The 16,964-nt window shown below is 35.6% G+C and overlaps 1 long non-coding RNA gene across 1 annotated transcript in view; it reads left to right on the top strand.

The window, feature by feature from the left end:
* The first annotated feature begins 1,131 nt into the window (after positions 1-1,131).
* The window catches only part of LOC142036017 (uncharacterized), a 50,354-nt gene continuing 34,521 nt past the window's right edge, over positions 1,132-16,964 (top strand). The window contains exon 1 of the long non-coding RNA XR_012652034.1: positions 1,132-1,369. This is a non-coding gene — a long non-coding RNA (uncharacterized LOC142036017). The remainder of the gene's footprint in view (positions 1,370-16,964) is intronic.

The raw sequence follows: 16,964 nt of genomic DNA, 5'->3' as shown, positions 1-16,964 counted from the left end.
TGACATAGCTCTATTTGAAGTCAATGGAGCTGTGACATTTCACATCAGTTGGAAATCTCTCCTGTGAGTTTTAAGGGCGGTTGTGTGAATCTTCCTGCCTTGTTAGTATGTGTCATGTAGTGTGAAGCCGACCCACTGGAGATGGTAATTTTATGAGCTGAATAAGATATTACCTAGTGTGAGTTAGGGTATTTTGTTAAAGGAGGGGAAGAAGATGCATACAGCCCAAAGTGCTTCTGTTGACCTTAGGAATTCATCTAGTATACAGATTTGTTCCAACAAGGCTATGTTGGTTAGGCACAGACTGAGATTGCAGTAAAATTTTTCTCTCTAATCCTTTGCTTTAACATTGGCTCTGCAAATTTGGTGTCTTTTTTTTTTTTTAATCCATTTAGTTTTGATTTCAGTGTCCATGTTGATTTGTGTCGAAGAGCAGCAGGTGTGGATGTCCTTGGGAATGTCAGAACTTCAGCTCACCAAGTTTCCTATGATGCCTGAGAGACTCTCCTTTTTGTTTTGTTAAGTTCATCCTTTGTACTACCTTTTAAACAATACATTTTCATATTTCTTCTCTCTGTATGGTTATACAGACGGCTGGGGAGAGGTAAGAAAGTCCCACAACTTTCTCCATAATGCTTCTGGCTCAGGAAATTTGAAAGAGGTGTATATGTTCAGAGTTTGCCAGCAACCTTGCTGGCCTGTATTAGACCCAGGGAGAAGAAAATAACCCTGAAGGAAAGGGAGACAATGCAAACTTAAATAAACATTTTCTAGTCATCTCATTTGCTTCTAGTAATGATAAAAATACATTGTTGCACATATTTTAGTGAAGTTACTCTTGCTTCACAATGAAAGGCAGAGTCATATTTATTTCTGCAATAAAGAAAGGTTGTTCAGAGAATAACTTATATTTTCTGGAAATGTTAAGAGTACAACTTACATTTCTGTGGGTCAGCCTTTCTATAAGCAACATAGATTTTATTTCCTCTTCATATAATAAATAAGCTCTTGGACACTGCGGAAATGTTTACTAGTTGTGTTGGATTTAGAAGCACTTCTGATTTGGATCTGTAAACCACTATTGGGTAGAAATTCCTAAATGAGAGAGAGGGAGGGAGGAATGACTGTGTTGTTAGAGTGTTTTTTACACTATTGAAAGAAATATATGTCTCTTTTCCTAAACAGAAAGTATCTTGAAACAACTTCTCAAACATAACTACCTGGCCACCACTGCCTGGAACAAATAAATCTATGACCTAGATGAAGGGAGGAGACAACTGTGCATCCACGTGATCACAGCAAGATCTGGCACATGATGATATCAATGGAAGGGTAATGCTACACAAAACGTTGCTAATGGGGGATGAAGGTAAGCATAGAAAAGATATAAAATCATGCCTTTAAAAATGGTCTTGTAATTAAATTTTTTTGGTCTGAATTTACTTTCATGTGTGTATGTGTAAGAAATATATAATGAAGGAAAAGCAGGACCATGACACTAAAATGTAGGCACTCCGTTATTAATTTTGTATTGATATGCAGATATTATACACACACACAAATCTATGCTAGTTATTCCAGTTGCATAGAACATTCAGAATAGGTGGCAATAAACCAAACCAACATACTTTGAAGCTATAGAGTAGTTTGGATTCATTTTACTGAAAGCCTTTCTCGAATGTATAATGCTCTTTTGCATATAAATAAGATTTGAGTCATGATTCTCTGTTTTGGCTATCAAGAATGGGGGTATGTGTGAAATGTAAGTTATTCTTTATCTGAACGCCATCAGTTTTGATTTTTAAGGTATGCCTAAAGCCATCTGATTTTGATGGAAGGTTTTAATATTCTTTGGGGTTTTTTTATGTAAAGGCTGCAAGAACAACATATCATAATGCTAGATTATGAGAGCAGTAGGGAGACTTTCAATGAGATGGTCCTAATTGCCTCCAAACACTCCACCCTTTATGACTTTTTTAGATATCAACAGTGAAATCTACACTTGATGAAAGTGAGCAGCTTGACTGTAGAATACTAAAGAACAGCATCAGCTAAACTAATCTTGTGCACTGTAGTTTGTAAGTATTGCCCACCTAGAACAGGTCTTTAACACAAAAACAGTATTAAAGGGGAAAGTGAATTAAATGAAAGTAGTTAGGGAGTAATAATTGTAATGAGTAACCAATAAACAAAATTATGCTACTTTGGCCAGTTCAAATATTCTTGAAACTAGCATCAACACTAGAAGTCATCTGTTAACTGTATGTTCAAAGAGGCTATGATTAAAACAGATTAACTGAGATGAAAAAAATGCATGAATAAGAAATGCATCATCAGAACACAGGGGTAATATGACTATGTGATGAAGTCATTGATACATAGGCAGATTTAATTAGTGCAAGAACATGACTCAAATGTCAGATCAGAATCAAGAAGAATTTCTGAGCTCCTTTCTGCATGGAAGGAATATATTATGAGACACTTAGAGTAGATGCTTTAGTCGGCTCTGAGTAGATTTTTTTTGCCTGTGGTATTGGTTGTGCAAAATTAGCAGATGTGTGTTCTTATCTCTACTGTGACCTTATAATAGAAGGATTCATTTTGAAATACTATTTCTGATGCTAGAACAATAAGGAAGCTCAGGATCTTGCATGTAGACTGACTTGCTCATGAGAAAACATACACATCAAAAGAAGTTTGAAAATAAAGAATATCTATGAGCAGAGCCTTGTAGAGGTCAATACTTTTATTTAGGAAAACAGTTGCTCTACTCAAAATGAAACATTAATATAAGGCTAGTTGTCAGTTTCTAAGTAACACTAGTACAGTAAGTAATATTTTGAGGAAAACCCTCTTGCTGCAGTTTGCTTTGTTTCATGTGCTCCTTACATTAGCATGGATAACCAACCACTATACCATGTTGCTTTCTCACATTCAAGTTACACCTCTCAGTTTCAACCCATTTAGGACACCTTTCATGCAGTCTATCCTTTATTCTCACATCTTTTCCTAGGGTAGTTGGATGAATTTTGTTTTTTTTTTTCTATGCTTGATAAGCTGGCACTATCTCAAATGCTCACATTATTGTTCTCAGCCAGTTTCCTCTCTCTGTGAAATGTTGTTTGTTGCTATGTTTAAAAGCATTGTTTCTCTGGCTGAATGATTTGCTTAGATGGCTCAGAGCAATGCTGTAGGCCAGTACATTTCTGCAGAAGAGGTTCCGCTTTCTCTTGGTGACAGAAAAAGAGAGAGAGATCTGGCTGCTTGAAGCTGCCATCTTCTGCTGTGCTGAATGGGTAGGTAAGGTTTGGCAGCTACAATGGAACTTTTCTTGCACCAAAAGCAGCTTGATCACAAAGGGCTATGTATAATTGGGGTTATGTGTACAGGGAGAGATTAAAAAAACAGAAGACATGTTCTTCCAAACCAAATCTGCCAAAAGCTGCTTATTCAGAAGGACTGCGTGTCCTAACCCCAAGAAATTATCTGAGATCAGGTTCCTTTTAGTGCCTGCAGAGCTAAAGCTTTTGGAATTATTCAGCTCTTTCTGTCAAAATATGACCCCTAGGTTTTGAGCTTGTGTTGGTTATCTGCCTTGCTCAGTATGTATCTCCACACTGAAATCTGATCATGGTAAGTTTGTTTCTGTGGCAGAAGATATTTTTCAGTGCTAACAGATATTTTTTATTTAATTGACACTTGAAGTGACAAAGCTGATTTCTGTCATTGATTAACTGCATGGTTGTTGTGAGGTTTTTTGTTTGGTTGGTTTTTTGATATTGGCAATTATAAATTTGAACATCTTTAGTATAGATCTTAATATTGTTTGTGAAATACTGCTGTGACGGTAAACTTTCTACTGGCATCTGTTGTGTGTTTGTCCATCTGTCCACTCAGCTCTTTAATGCCAAAGCATGTGTACGGTGCTGCCTATGTACCCATGTGAAAAACAGCTGAATAGAACAGAGCTCTTATAGAGCACCTGTTATTTTGTTTCAAACCTTACTGCTATTTTCAGCTATTGTGATTCACAAAGGTTTCAGTTGTTATTTATAGTATTATAATAATAGTAATAATACAAAAGTTCTCATTGATTCATTCTCATTGATTGACTTTGTGGATGCAAGCAGACCGTTTCCTAAGATGGAGAATCCTTTCTACTTTTAAAGACTAGTAAATGAACAAGTGTCAGAAAATCAGCTTGGAACAGCAATAAAAACTTATGTTTATAATGAGACAAATAATTTAAGGAAATAAGCCACCTATAACGTTTGAATCCTGAACAGTTTTGTTACATTTGCATAGAAAGATGTACAGAGTCAGGACTCATGCCTGAATCTTTATTCCAGTTTCTCAGTGAGCTTAAAATCAGATGATAGAACACTTGTTAACAGTGCATTAGTGCTGGTGCTGTGAGGGCACATAGACATATAGGAGAGATCAATCACAATTTAAAACTTGTCCATTTGTACATGTCAATGCATCCATTAAACTTCTACTCTGGTAATTGACTAAGTTTTTTTGCATTTCTATGCCTTTTGCAAAGATGATGAGAATGGGAGGTAGCAACAGCAGGAAGCAGGAGGTGTTTGCTTGGTTCTCTAGTGTAGATATGCTTCAGCTGACTCTAGCTGGAATGGCCAGTGCCCAGCACTTTTGAAAATCAGGACTTCTATTATTGTCCCTGAAAGTGTCTGAGGAGTTTTTCTTCTTAAGTTGCATATCTGAATAAAAGTGTCTGTCTTTTTGAGGCTGCCCATGCATTAGTGTGTCTTTAACACATTTGTACTACGGAGAAAAAAAACCAGAGGGGAAAAGGGATGCTGGAGGGCTCATGCAGCAACTAGTACATGTCATTATCAGCCTTTATCAGATTTTTACAAAGAACAAAAGATAGTAAAATGGGATTTCTCCATGAAATATGTACAGTTAATTGTCACTGGAGAGGAGAATGAGTATAATACTTCATGTGCTTCAGTGATACATTGAAAGGTTCTTAAATATAGGTATAAGCATATATAAAGGGAATTGGCAATCACCAAAAGCAAGATTAGTTACATCTCTATGTGATTAGTGTTTGGCCTCTAGAGCAGACAGTCTTACGTGTTGTATGGGTTTGGCAATAAATAGGGAGAGTGTTCTTCACCTATGGTAAATTTAACTAAATTGAAACTAATGGTAAAAATTCTGCTCTCAGTTCTGCCTATCTAACAGGATTAGATTGAAATCATGGAAAATGTTATGGGAACTAGAATGTGACTATCTTTACAGAGATTTAGCAATGTCTTTCTTGTAGTTAGAAAATAGTCGGTGTTACTATGGGTCACAGTTACTATATTTAGCATAGGATTTGTGGGCATCAAATTTTCCTTTTCCTGTGTCTTAAAAACAAAGACTGGCATTCAGCTTATGGCTTCCAGATTTAAAACACAATTTCCTGAAGGAAAAAAGTCTGCTCGGTTTAGTAAAATGTTTCTGAAATTTATATTCTTTTAAAACCAGTATTATATGCATGCATTCTTTTTAAACTTTCCCTTTTCCTGTGGTTTCTTTGGAAATATTTTTTAAATTCAAAGGCTGTGTTCAAATTTTGTATCTTGGATCAGGCAATTTGAACACAAACTAGGAAACATCAGCCTTCATCTTATCTGTGATACGCCTACTGAAAATGATCCAAGTATCAAGAAGTTGAGTAGAGCAGCAGTAATTTTAACAAAGTAATCTCTTTTTTCCTCAAATGGTCAAGAAGCAGAAGGTCAAGAAACTATGTTGCATGTTCAGTCAGTAAGCTCTATTGTGTAGGTTTGGGGGAGGGGGGGTGTTATTTTTTGTCAGGTGTTTACATTTAATTTTCAGGATCTCCAAATACTTGAGGACCATTTTTGCCTAACTAGAAGGGATGTATATTATGTGTTTGCACAAATGTCTACCCAGCTTCTGACAGGAATATTTGTACAGTTGTTTTTTTTATTGTCTCTCTATTGCAGCTTCCTCGTGTAGGATAGATTTGGCTATATCCGTTAGCAAAGGTTGGGTATTTTTCACAGTATATATAATCATGAAACAGGCTTTTTGTTGTTGAGGTTTTGTAAGTTTTACTAAGAACACCACTAAAATGTGAATGTGTAAAATCTTGCTTTCTTATTTGCTCACATTCTATGTAATAAGATGAAAAATCTTTACATATGTATATAACTTAAAGTTAACAGTTTAATAGTGTCATGAAAAGTCCTGCTTCATTAGTAGCATCTGTACTACTGGCTGTGTTCTATTCAGTTAGAAAGTAATGTTTAATTAATAATGTTACCAATGTTATGAAGGAGGTTTTGTGGTTTATTTATGGCATGGCTGCGAGTCAGATATATTTTGAGAGCCTAAGAGGGAGATATTGGAGTGGAAGTTAGACTCAACAACCTCATAACTTGACTGTGTCTGCAAGAGATGCTTAATGGATAACCAGGTTTTTATTTGCAAGTTGGTTCTTGTTCAGCATTGAAAATTTAAGATGCTCATCCTTTGATCACTATGTCTGGAAGTGTTATCTGCAAATAACCCAGTTCAAAGGGAAGTTATCACACAAGCCTCTACACTTATTTGTGGTTTTGATGTGCCTTACATTCCCTAGTTGAAGAAATGTTTACATGTTGGGGAAACTAAAGAATAATGAGGGTAGGAGTTGCCTAAGGCCATACAATAGAGAACTGATAAAAGTGGGGACAGACACTAGATGTCTGAATAGCCTCATTCTGCACTGAAAACATAGCCTAAAACAAAGTTCATTGAAGCCTGAAGAAATGGTCTCATTGACTCTGACACATAATAATTTAGTTTCATGGTATGTGGCCTAGGTTGCACAACACCCTAGAGATGTAAAATGTTCACATTAAGAGCAGAGTGTATTCTCCAAACATTGCTTTATTTTCATAACTCAGCCTTTCCCTCTCTGGATTTCCTATAATATTAATTTCTTAAAAGACAGTTAAGCCTTTTGAAACATTTGCAGGCATGTGGGAGTGTGTGTAGAATCAGTCACTTTCTATAAGCCTGGTCTCCACTTCTATTACTGCTACTTAAAAACAGGCATTTAAACAAAAGTGGATTTTTTTTTTCTCAAATAAGATTCTGTGCTACTAAATACTTGCTTGTTTGTTTTCCTGTTTCTGATTAATACAGGCCTATCTCAGACAGAAGGGCAACAACAATCATGTTTATAACACCGCATGATACATTGATCTAATCTTGAAGTTTGCCCTTTCAGTTCAGCAGCTTCATTGACTTTTAGATAGTATCCATTTGTATTTCCAGGCATCTTAGAGACATTTTTGCAGCCTAAACTTTTAGGCTGAAGGTGTACAAGATTATATGACAACTTTAGCATTGATTTAGCACTCATTTTAGATAAACCATTGGGAATACCTTGTATTTCATTCTTTTATAGGCTCTGCACCTAGGGAAAGCAATGCATAAATTGTTTAAGAGGAGGAAAAAGCTTAAATAATTTTATTTCATTTTTAATAACTAGAAGTGAAGGACTTCTACAAGGAGTCCTGGAATTAGACGTCTTGAATTCAGCTTCTTTCTCTGACACAGATTGGCTTTATAAACACTGTTTAGCTTTCCTGTGTTCTTGCTTGCAGTTGGTAAAATGAAGGTAATAGAGCCAAATCAGATCAAGCAAACAGTTGACTTTAAGCCTGTGAATGCAAATGTTTAAGCATTTTGCTATAAAAGGATTAACATTACTGATCTTGGAGAGTTATATAGCTAAGCCATGTTGTTATGAAGAGTTCTGGGATCTTCAAGTTATAGAATCAGGCAGTTAAACTGCTGAGAAGCATTATTATTAGTTGTGGAAATTATTCCCTCATATAATTCTGAAATGCCTCTTATCTATTTAAAAGCAACTATTTCTTAAGATAAGTTGCACAGAGGTAATTTGATTATTTTTTTTTCCTTGTAATTTATTAATGACTGCTTGATCATTAACTCAGGTACTTCTGTTGATATTTTAAGAAATTGGAAAAACGTTATTTGAACATTTAGATATTTGAGCTTTATAAATTAAAACAAACAAAATAGCTCAAAAGGGTTAACAAAACTCTTCATGGAGTAGTGTCCAAAAGGGGTTAATAAATCTCTCCTTATATTTGCTCTGTATTACATTAGAAGACAGAAAACGCTGTTGTATATACTGCAGTAATCATGTATATTGTTGAACAACTATTGATTGGTACAGTGTTTGGGAATAAAAAAAAAATCCTTGACAAAGCTAAGGGCAGATACTGTTAATCAAATGGAAAAACCATCTATCTCATTACAAAAGCATTTTCAAGGACATAAAAACTTTAGGCCTGAATGGAAGTGTTTTATTAGGCTGCTAAACTTGTCAAGTTTTCTGCAGATTTTTCAATTTTAGACTTAACTTCCTTTAAAAAAAAGAAAATAATAATCTCTGATCTCAGTGGGATTCTTAAGCTAATTTTTACCTTTAATTTCTGTGATTCCATTCTCTTCCAAGGAAACAGAGTAAGGTATAGACAGAATAAAAGTAATGAGGTTCTAATTCATCTTTAAGTCAGCCTTATACCTTGAGCTGCCCTACAGGGCCTGAGAAGATTGCTCAGAAAACAGTGTTTTCCATGAAAAATCCTTTTACGAATGTCTTTATTCTTATTCATTAACACATGCTCTGGAAATGTAATTATAAGAGCTTTCTTTTTTCCAAAATATTTCCCAATTTTTTTTCCAAGATCATTTTTCTTTTTTAGTTTAGATTTAGCAGGACCATTTTCAATTGGCTTGACTTCCTATCCACTTACTGGGAAAAGTAAACAAGGAAATAGCCCTGCTCCCAGGAGTGTCAGGACTTCTTATTTGTTACTGCATGTGGATGTGCAATGTAAGTCAGTCTAATGCTAGGTGATAGTAGGTAACTCTATTTGGTTCAGCAAATTCAATTGGTCCTGTAAAACTGGAAAAAGGTGTTTGGATATCCCCAGGTTTATTGTAATGTTAAAGTAAAATTGATTAGATCTGGACTCATCATCAGGAAATGGTAATGGATACATGTTTTCTGTTCTTTACAGTCTATTACACACAAGAATGTCATTGCAGTAAGTGAAGCTGTGAGCATGAGAGTTGCATAGGGAGAAAGGGATCTCACTCAATCTAAACACTCTGGCAAATGGCTGGAAAGCAACATACAGATATAAAACAAAGGGCAGAGGTCTCATTCTTCATTCTGCTCAAATAATTTTCTATTGTGCAACATCATGGGTAGCAAGTTCAGCCAGAAAGTTCTTTATGATGGATGAGGTTTTAGAGGTATAATATGGAAGAATATACACTCCAAGGCATTTATAAAAGTGAAAAAAATTTCACATCATGTTTTTACAGTATGGCTTTTTTTTTTTTCCTGGTGAGACAGTGGCAGATGTGCTCAATGATATATTAACTAACAGCACTGCCCTAACATCAAATAGTTATGTTTCATTTATAGACATAATTTTTAGGAGTGTATGAGCTCTGTAAATTCTTCATTGTGCATTAATATAAACAGTAGATTTGCAATAAAGAGAGTGATAAATGCAATGAAGCTTCACAATATTGAGGTTTTAAGTCAAGACAGAGCCCTTGCTGAAAGTCACTGGTATTTTTCCTTTCTAGTCATAGGCACCATCTTCAAGCTCAATTGCCTGGATAGAATTCTCATCTCACTCTTTCTTCAGGATATTCATGCTGCTCAGAATACAAGCTGCTTTCCACTGGTTTTATTCCATTCTACTCTTTTCTGGAAGTATACAATGTGGGACAGCTGTCATTTGCATACTGATGCCACTGGATGTTGGGAGGAGTATGTAGTTTTATGGGGAAGGAGGATTTTATAAAGCACTGATGGAAAAGCTATACAATATATCAGTATTATGGTATAAAAGAAATATTTCTCAGCTTTAAGGTGAGACAGAATAAATTTTGAAATGCTAGACCTGAGATGTATATGTTGAAGATCATTTTTTTAGTAGGGAACAATAAACGACCACAATTATTCCAGAGGAAGCTAGACATATATTGTTATGGAAGCTGAGATTTATAGTGATTATGTAAGTACTGATTACTGGGAGATTAAAATTTCAAGTTTTTTTTTTTTTTAAAATTATTTTCTCTAGAGTAATTGTGTGATAGACCATCCATACAACCAGACTTAGGTACAGAAATACCTTGGTTTGAATTAGGAAAAAAAAATGTTAAGAAATATTTTAAAGTCTGAAATTATATTTTATATACTATTTTTATATACTATTTAAAGGTCTTCCCATTTCAAATGTTATTATCCTTGTCTTCCTATAATATTTCCAGTACTCATAGACATAAATTTGTAGCCTGTAGTAATTTTACCAAGTCATGCATGCAATTATGAACAGATGTGTTGTTTGAATTGGAGCATAAAATACCAAGGGATAAAGTTGTTTGTGTGATGAATACACTTAAGGCTTGATTTTGCTGTCATGAACTTTTCAATTTCCTTTTGTAACAGTTTTAAGATTCAGTGAAGAATAAGAAATAATAATAGCAATAAATTAGAAGTTTAGAAAGAATGCGTATCATGTCTCGGAAACATTGCTATAATGGAAATACCTTATCCACACTAGGGATCTGCTTTATCTCCCACTTTCTTACCAGCTCTCTCAGCAGATAATTATTTTTTTTTTATTGGAGATGACTCCAAGTTCAGTGATAAGTCACTATCCATATCTACATGTATGAACAAGGGTGACATCCATCCTGTGCAATCTTTGTGAGATAAGATGTGTTTATGATTCACAGGGGCGAAAATTGGGACATGGACTTTGTGAAGTTATATTGTGGAGTGAACGCCTTACAGAGATGTAGTACTATACATATAATGCAAGTAAACACACACATGCTGAAGTCCAATTCTGTTTAGCAAGGTACTTCGGACACGTATTCAAATTCTTGTTTTCTTCAGTGAGACATCATCCTTTGCAAATCAAGCAAACCAAGGTGCGCAGTAATTGAGATGGAAAGTTCTTTGCCACTAGAAGAGGAAAGCCATTAAACACAGGCAGTTTTGCCTCTTTAGTGGAAAGGGTGAAGTATGAGGCAGAACAGGATCGATCCTGTTTACTCACCACTGCAGATCTATTATCCATTAATGACTTAAAGGCAATGGTCCCTGTAAAGATAGGGGCCCTATGAGAATTATTAGCAATGAAGACTAGTACTTTGCCACTACCATGATAGCAATGTAATTATTCTTGGGTAGCAACTGGTAAGTTCTATGTGATTCTGCTGCTTTCATGTTCTTTTTATTTGCTCTTCAGTTACAGGCAGGGACTAGCAAGGAATGCACTGTTGTTTACAGTGCTCAATAATTTAATTTTGTAGTGGTTCATCCTAATCTGAAGAAACTTGAGTTGCTCCCTTAAACTGAATAAATTGATAAGAATCAGGTAGAAAGAGAGAGGAAAAAATATGAGTTGGGCATTAACTTATTAAACTGCAACTAATAGGCATTTATGCAATGGTCCTTTTAAATATGAGTCATGCCTCATTTAAAATCTAACTGAAATTACAGTACATTTCATTAGGAAAGATAATTGCCAATCCGTTCCTCCCTAAAAAATTAAGTGTATATTACAACACATTTAAAATCTGCCTTGACATTTAGAAGATAAATACTGCTTCTGTGCTGTTGACAAAAAAAAAACCAAACAAAACGCTAGATGGTATATTATCTTTTTCCAATTTTCACTACTGAAATGGAAGCCTGGTGTCAAAGGAGGGTACAATTAAATATATATAAATTTATTTTCAAACATGATGACAAAATTTCCTAAAAATCTCAAGTTAAAAGAAAAAGAAGGGGGAAGTCATCAGTGTTACCTAAATGATATCACTTCACTGTCTTCAGAATGTCCATGTTGATTTAAGGTAACTAATGACTACCTATTTGCTTGTTTTGTTTCACTCGCACTGTTAAATTAGGCTGAAAAACTTTTTAAAGTCTAGAAATAGAAAAGAGTAGCACACTGGTCTTAAAGAAACTTCAGACATACAGCTGAAATTAGAGACATTCCTACTTAAATTTAAATGTGATAGGAATGTAAGCTCTTCTTTGTGGAAAATGGAAAATAACTAAATATTTGTTCAAACTTTCACTCTGTCATTTCCATGATACCAAGTAAGGAAACAATCTTGAACCATTAAAGTCTGAATACTTGACACTACCAACTTTTACCAGGCCAGCATTGCATCTGCTGTTTCAGGTGCTGCAGATTCTTTCATCATGTAACATCACATCTCCACAAATTCTGTCCAATTATGAAATCCTGGCAGGTTTATCCATATGCTCTAGCCTTTTAAAATAGTTTCAGTAATGTACAAAGACATAGAGAGGGAAAATTTGCTGCTAAACTAAATCCAGAGAAATCAAGGGAATTGTGCCAGCAGGGAGCTTGGCCTGTGGGAATTTAGAAGTTTGTGGCTACAGAGGTCTAAAAAACCTTAACAGTAGTTAAAAGACTGAGCACCAATCTGCCAACGTTTATGGGAAGAAGCTTGAATAACAAAGTTGCTTTTCCCTCCCAACAATTAGGAAACAGATTGTCCTTGGTACTTAGAACCTTTTAAAATTATTGGGGTGTGTGTATGTGTGTGTGTGTGTGCGCGCGATAACAGTGACAAAGGAGGGAGAAGAAAGTCAATACTGAAAGTTACAACAAATATGCCTTGAAGTTGGTTCCTCTGAGATAACAAGGGATGAAAGTGATTTGCTGGTGGAAGGACAGAAACAATTTTTCTGTTTCCCCTGGCATTTAAGAAGTCAGCTGGCAGAAGAGATTGGTAAGAGAGTAGAGGCAAATGTAATCAAATCCCCCTATAAACATTTACAAAAGTCCAAAGGAAAGGACTTGCTGTTTGTAAAGGTAAGTACTTTCGTGATATTCAGTGATATAACCTGGGAAAAAGAGAATTTAATACCTATTTTTCTGTTTATCACTGACTTCCTACAGAGAATATAGAAATATTTTTTTTCCACTTCAAACAGGGTTGTCTTGTTGTAAACGAGTTGTGGCATGAAAATGAAGTAAGGTGGAAAATGTGGTGAATTAGGTATGTTACTTGGCTTTGTAATTTTCTGCAGCTTCAATAAAACTTCTGAAATCAGTCAAGACTGAAGAATTTGTGTTAAAATCTTTGGTGAGCTGGATGAATTCTTTAATTAAAGGCAAGGCTTTCTCAGCCAGGCTGTGAAGGAGATGCAAGACTGTACATGTGAAATACCTCCAGCAACTGCTTTCTCTCTTATTTAGCTGGAAATAGACATATAAGCGAAAGTGTTAATGTTTGGAGAAATCATTACAGTGAATACTTGAGCTATATCCTAAAGTTACACTGACATATTAAACATAAAAAGTTATTTGCAAGTTGGTACTTCTTGAATGTAATAACTGAAACTGGCAAACTGAATGTTTCTGTGAAATGATTTGACGTTATATGTAATCTCAGTTGCAAAGGTGTTTCTGCACCTAAAGCCTTTCTCTGTCTCTGGCCCGATATGTATGTGAGAAAAGTAGGGTATGGTATGGAAAGAAAGAGGGAATGCAGTTCTAGAGTTCGTTTAAATAAAACCTAATCCAGTCTAAAGCTTGAAATTTGCAAAGTAATGAAGATCCGTGTTATACTTCTTTGTATGCACGTAAACACTGTTAGGGCTAGTGAAAAATCTTCTCAAAATATTTTGTCCTGATGTTTCCAAGAAAATTAGCAAAAAATTGAAATAAGGAAAACTAGGAAAATTAAATTTACATGAAAAAAACCTGTAAAATATTTTTTTATGATTGACTGAAATGTTTTATTTACACAGTTTTGGTGAAAAGTTAACATGTTTCTACTGACAGTTCTTTCTCAAATGCCCTGTGGCTAAAAGAAAATGAAAGAGAATGTATCTTGCCTCCAGCTCTTATCTGAGTGTCTGGGAGCACAATATATTTGCTAGAAACCTGACATTAAGCCTAATTTAACAGCCAGGACAGAAGGTGGGGTGACGGTACCATGTAGCAAGAAGATGGGTCCCCTTGCTTGGTCAGAGTGCCTCTTCCTCCACTTAGCACCTCTCCAGCTCTGTGCCTCATCACTATGGACTTACCTGGCCATCACTGGAGCATGGCTGAACCTGCTCCTGGCTCTGGCCTGCTCTGCTCACCTTGCTCAAGAGCTGTGGGACTGCATCCCTGTGCCCCCTTTGGTGGGGGCACAGCCCTGCCTGCCTTGCTGTCACCCTTGACTCCTGGCTCTCCTTCCTGTGCAGGGCAACAACTGCCCATGCTGTACCCTGACACAGAGGCTGCTAAATGAAATGAAAATCCATGGAATTAGCACTAGCTAGGGACAAAATTAACTTGGGAATATAGCTAGCCCTTTTAATTGTATTTTTTAAAAAATACAGCCTTCAAGTACAATAAATGTTTCACAAATGTCTAACTTGAACAGAATAACTGAACTGGTGCTAAATCAGGGTAAACACTCAAAATCAAAACCATGAGACACGTTCTACATGCTTCTGGTATCTCTTCAAAGTTTCAGACTAAAAGGGGAGAAAAAGGGTGAACTGATTTTATTTTCATTTGTAATAGTCCTTGCAACTATCTTGAAAAAATGGTTTCTAGAAGCTTGTGCACTAGTATAGGAGTTCAGAGACTTGAATTTTAATTCTGCTACTGTCCTGCTCTGTGATCTGCAGCTCATTTCATATATCTAGTCCTCACCCACACAACCTTTACCATGCATCTCTGTTAATATACATGAGTGTATGTGCACGTATGTCTTTGTAAGGCTACCCTAACTTGCAGTTTGGAAATATTCTGGCTCTCCTGTAAGGAACAACAAAGACTTCTTTTGGCCAGTGTTGGTGTTTTCTAGGAAAGAAATACAGCTTGTTCACTTTACAGAAGGTTTTGTCATTAAGGTTTTTTTAAATTTGCGAGAGAAATACCAACACTAGGAAGGTCATTCATTTTAGATAAATCTCCTACTTTTAAACAGGCTTTAAATATTAAATGATTATTGGTATATTTAGTAGATCATCCTGACCAGCATCTAAGCTAATTGTGATGTGAGTGAGAAAATGAATTTGCAGTTGTTTAATGTATTCAGCAGCAAAATTAATACAACGACAGTTGTCAGATAATTTGAACATTGAATTTATAGGAGTAATTTTAATTTACATCAAGCACTGTAGGCAATTTTTACACATCAATTTGCATTTCACTGATTATACTCAGCTGAGGCAAAATGGGGGCTTTTAAAAAGTTGCTTGTATTTCAAGATGATGTTTAATGCAACATTGCAGGGACTGGGAAAAAAGATATTCTTTTTGATGCATTTTAAAAACTAAAATTTTCAAGTAAAAGAACAGTTTAACAGTGCTTCATTCATTTCAGCTGGAAATATTAATTGTTTGCATCCCATATTCTATGAACTATCACGATGTTTATCTTGCATTTTTAAACTGCTGCTCAGCTTGTTAATTGCAAATTGGAATGAAAAGATTTATCTAAAATGCAACAAAAATGGTCTGTGGAGTTTGACTTCACACTTAAAATGCAACATTTTAGTACTGAATACATTAATACTTGAAAATTATGGATGGATGGAAACAAATCAATATTATCGATAGCCCATTTGAAAAAAAGCTCTCAAATTATTTCTAAAAAGTTTTGTTATTACACAGCATGATAACATAGAGAATCATATGTCGAGTTGGTGTAAAGTGGTATACCTTCACTTAAGTTAGTGTTACTGGTGAGGATCCCAGTATCTTACTATTGCCAAGATCCTAAAAATTAAGTGTCTCTATATTGTGAGCACAGATGCCTGTGCTAATACAGGAAGTACACATACTGGAAAAATTGTGAAGGTTTTATTGAAATTTTCAAGATGATGATATTGGAAAAAGTCCAAGTTATCTATTTTCAGTTAGCGCTCAGAATACATACATTTGGCCTTTTCATTAAAAATAAGGTTCTGGACTATGTTACTGCAGATACTAACACGCATCTTACAAATGAGACCTATGCTGGAGCATTGGATGACTTGATAGTTCATATTTGCTTTTTACTCTGAAGTCCAAACCACTGTAATACTTTAGGGGATTGCCTTTGATAGATTTAGCTTAGCCTTTAGCCCCTCCTAATCAATCTGGGGCTCCTGTTGGACTGTCCTGTAGAGATAAACCACTATGAAGGCAGAATTGGTTGTCACACTCTAGGACATACGTACTTCCATGACAGCCTTGAGATTTTGCCACAAGGGTGGTAGGGGGAGCACCACATGAAGAAAATCTCATTGGTTCTTAGTGGAGTTTGTCTCAAGATCAAAGTGCATCATGTGTTCCATAGGTCCACATATTTCTCTTTGTGTAGCTTGTAGCTAAGCAAGGTACTTTCTGTGTGACTAACGCTTCTTTCCCAGCATGCCAATTAAACTGAACATGAATTTAGGTACAGCACTTTTCAAGTTTAATTTTAGTAGCCATAACTGTGTTTCATTTTACTTGAATTATGCTTACTGTAGGCACCCCTAATTAAAATGCACTGCTGAGGGGGTCTCTTACTCATATTATCCACTCCCAGCTAGAGACAGTTAGACATAGCAGTCCTGGATGCTCATTCATTTAGAAACATTATATTTCTATCCATTTCCCATAGTGAAACGGAGACATAGTGAAAATGCCCAAGGACACACAACAGGTTCAAGACAGACTAAATAACAGCATTACTCTCTAGTATCCCGTGAAACTGCTTTTATGGTCCCCAAATTTGTATGTGCTCAATTTGTCTATGTGAAGCAATGATAGCTTACATGTTCTCATTTGTGACAACTCCACTCTACAGATCCACTGCAAAAAAGCTGTAGTAAAATCAGAATGAGTTCTGTTTACA

The sequence above is a fragment of the Buteo buteo genome, chromosome 10, assembly GCF_964188355.1.
Source record: "Buteo buteo chromosome 10, bButBut1.hap1.1, whole genome shotgun sequence".
NCBI classification, from domain to species: domain Eukaryota; kingdom Metazoa; phylum Chordata; class Aves; order Accipitriformes; family Accipitridae; genus Buteo; species Buteo buteo.
The sequence above is the reverse complement of the archived record's forward strand: the minus strand, read 5'-3'. Positions and strand labels throughout refer to the sequence as shown.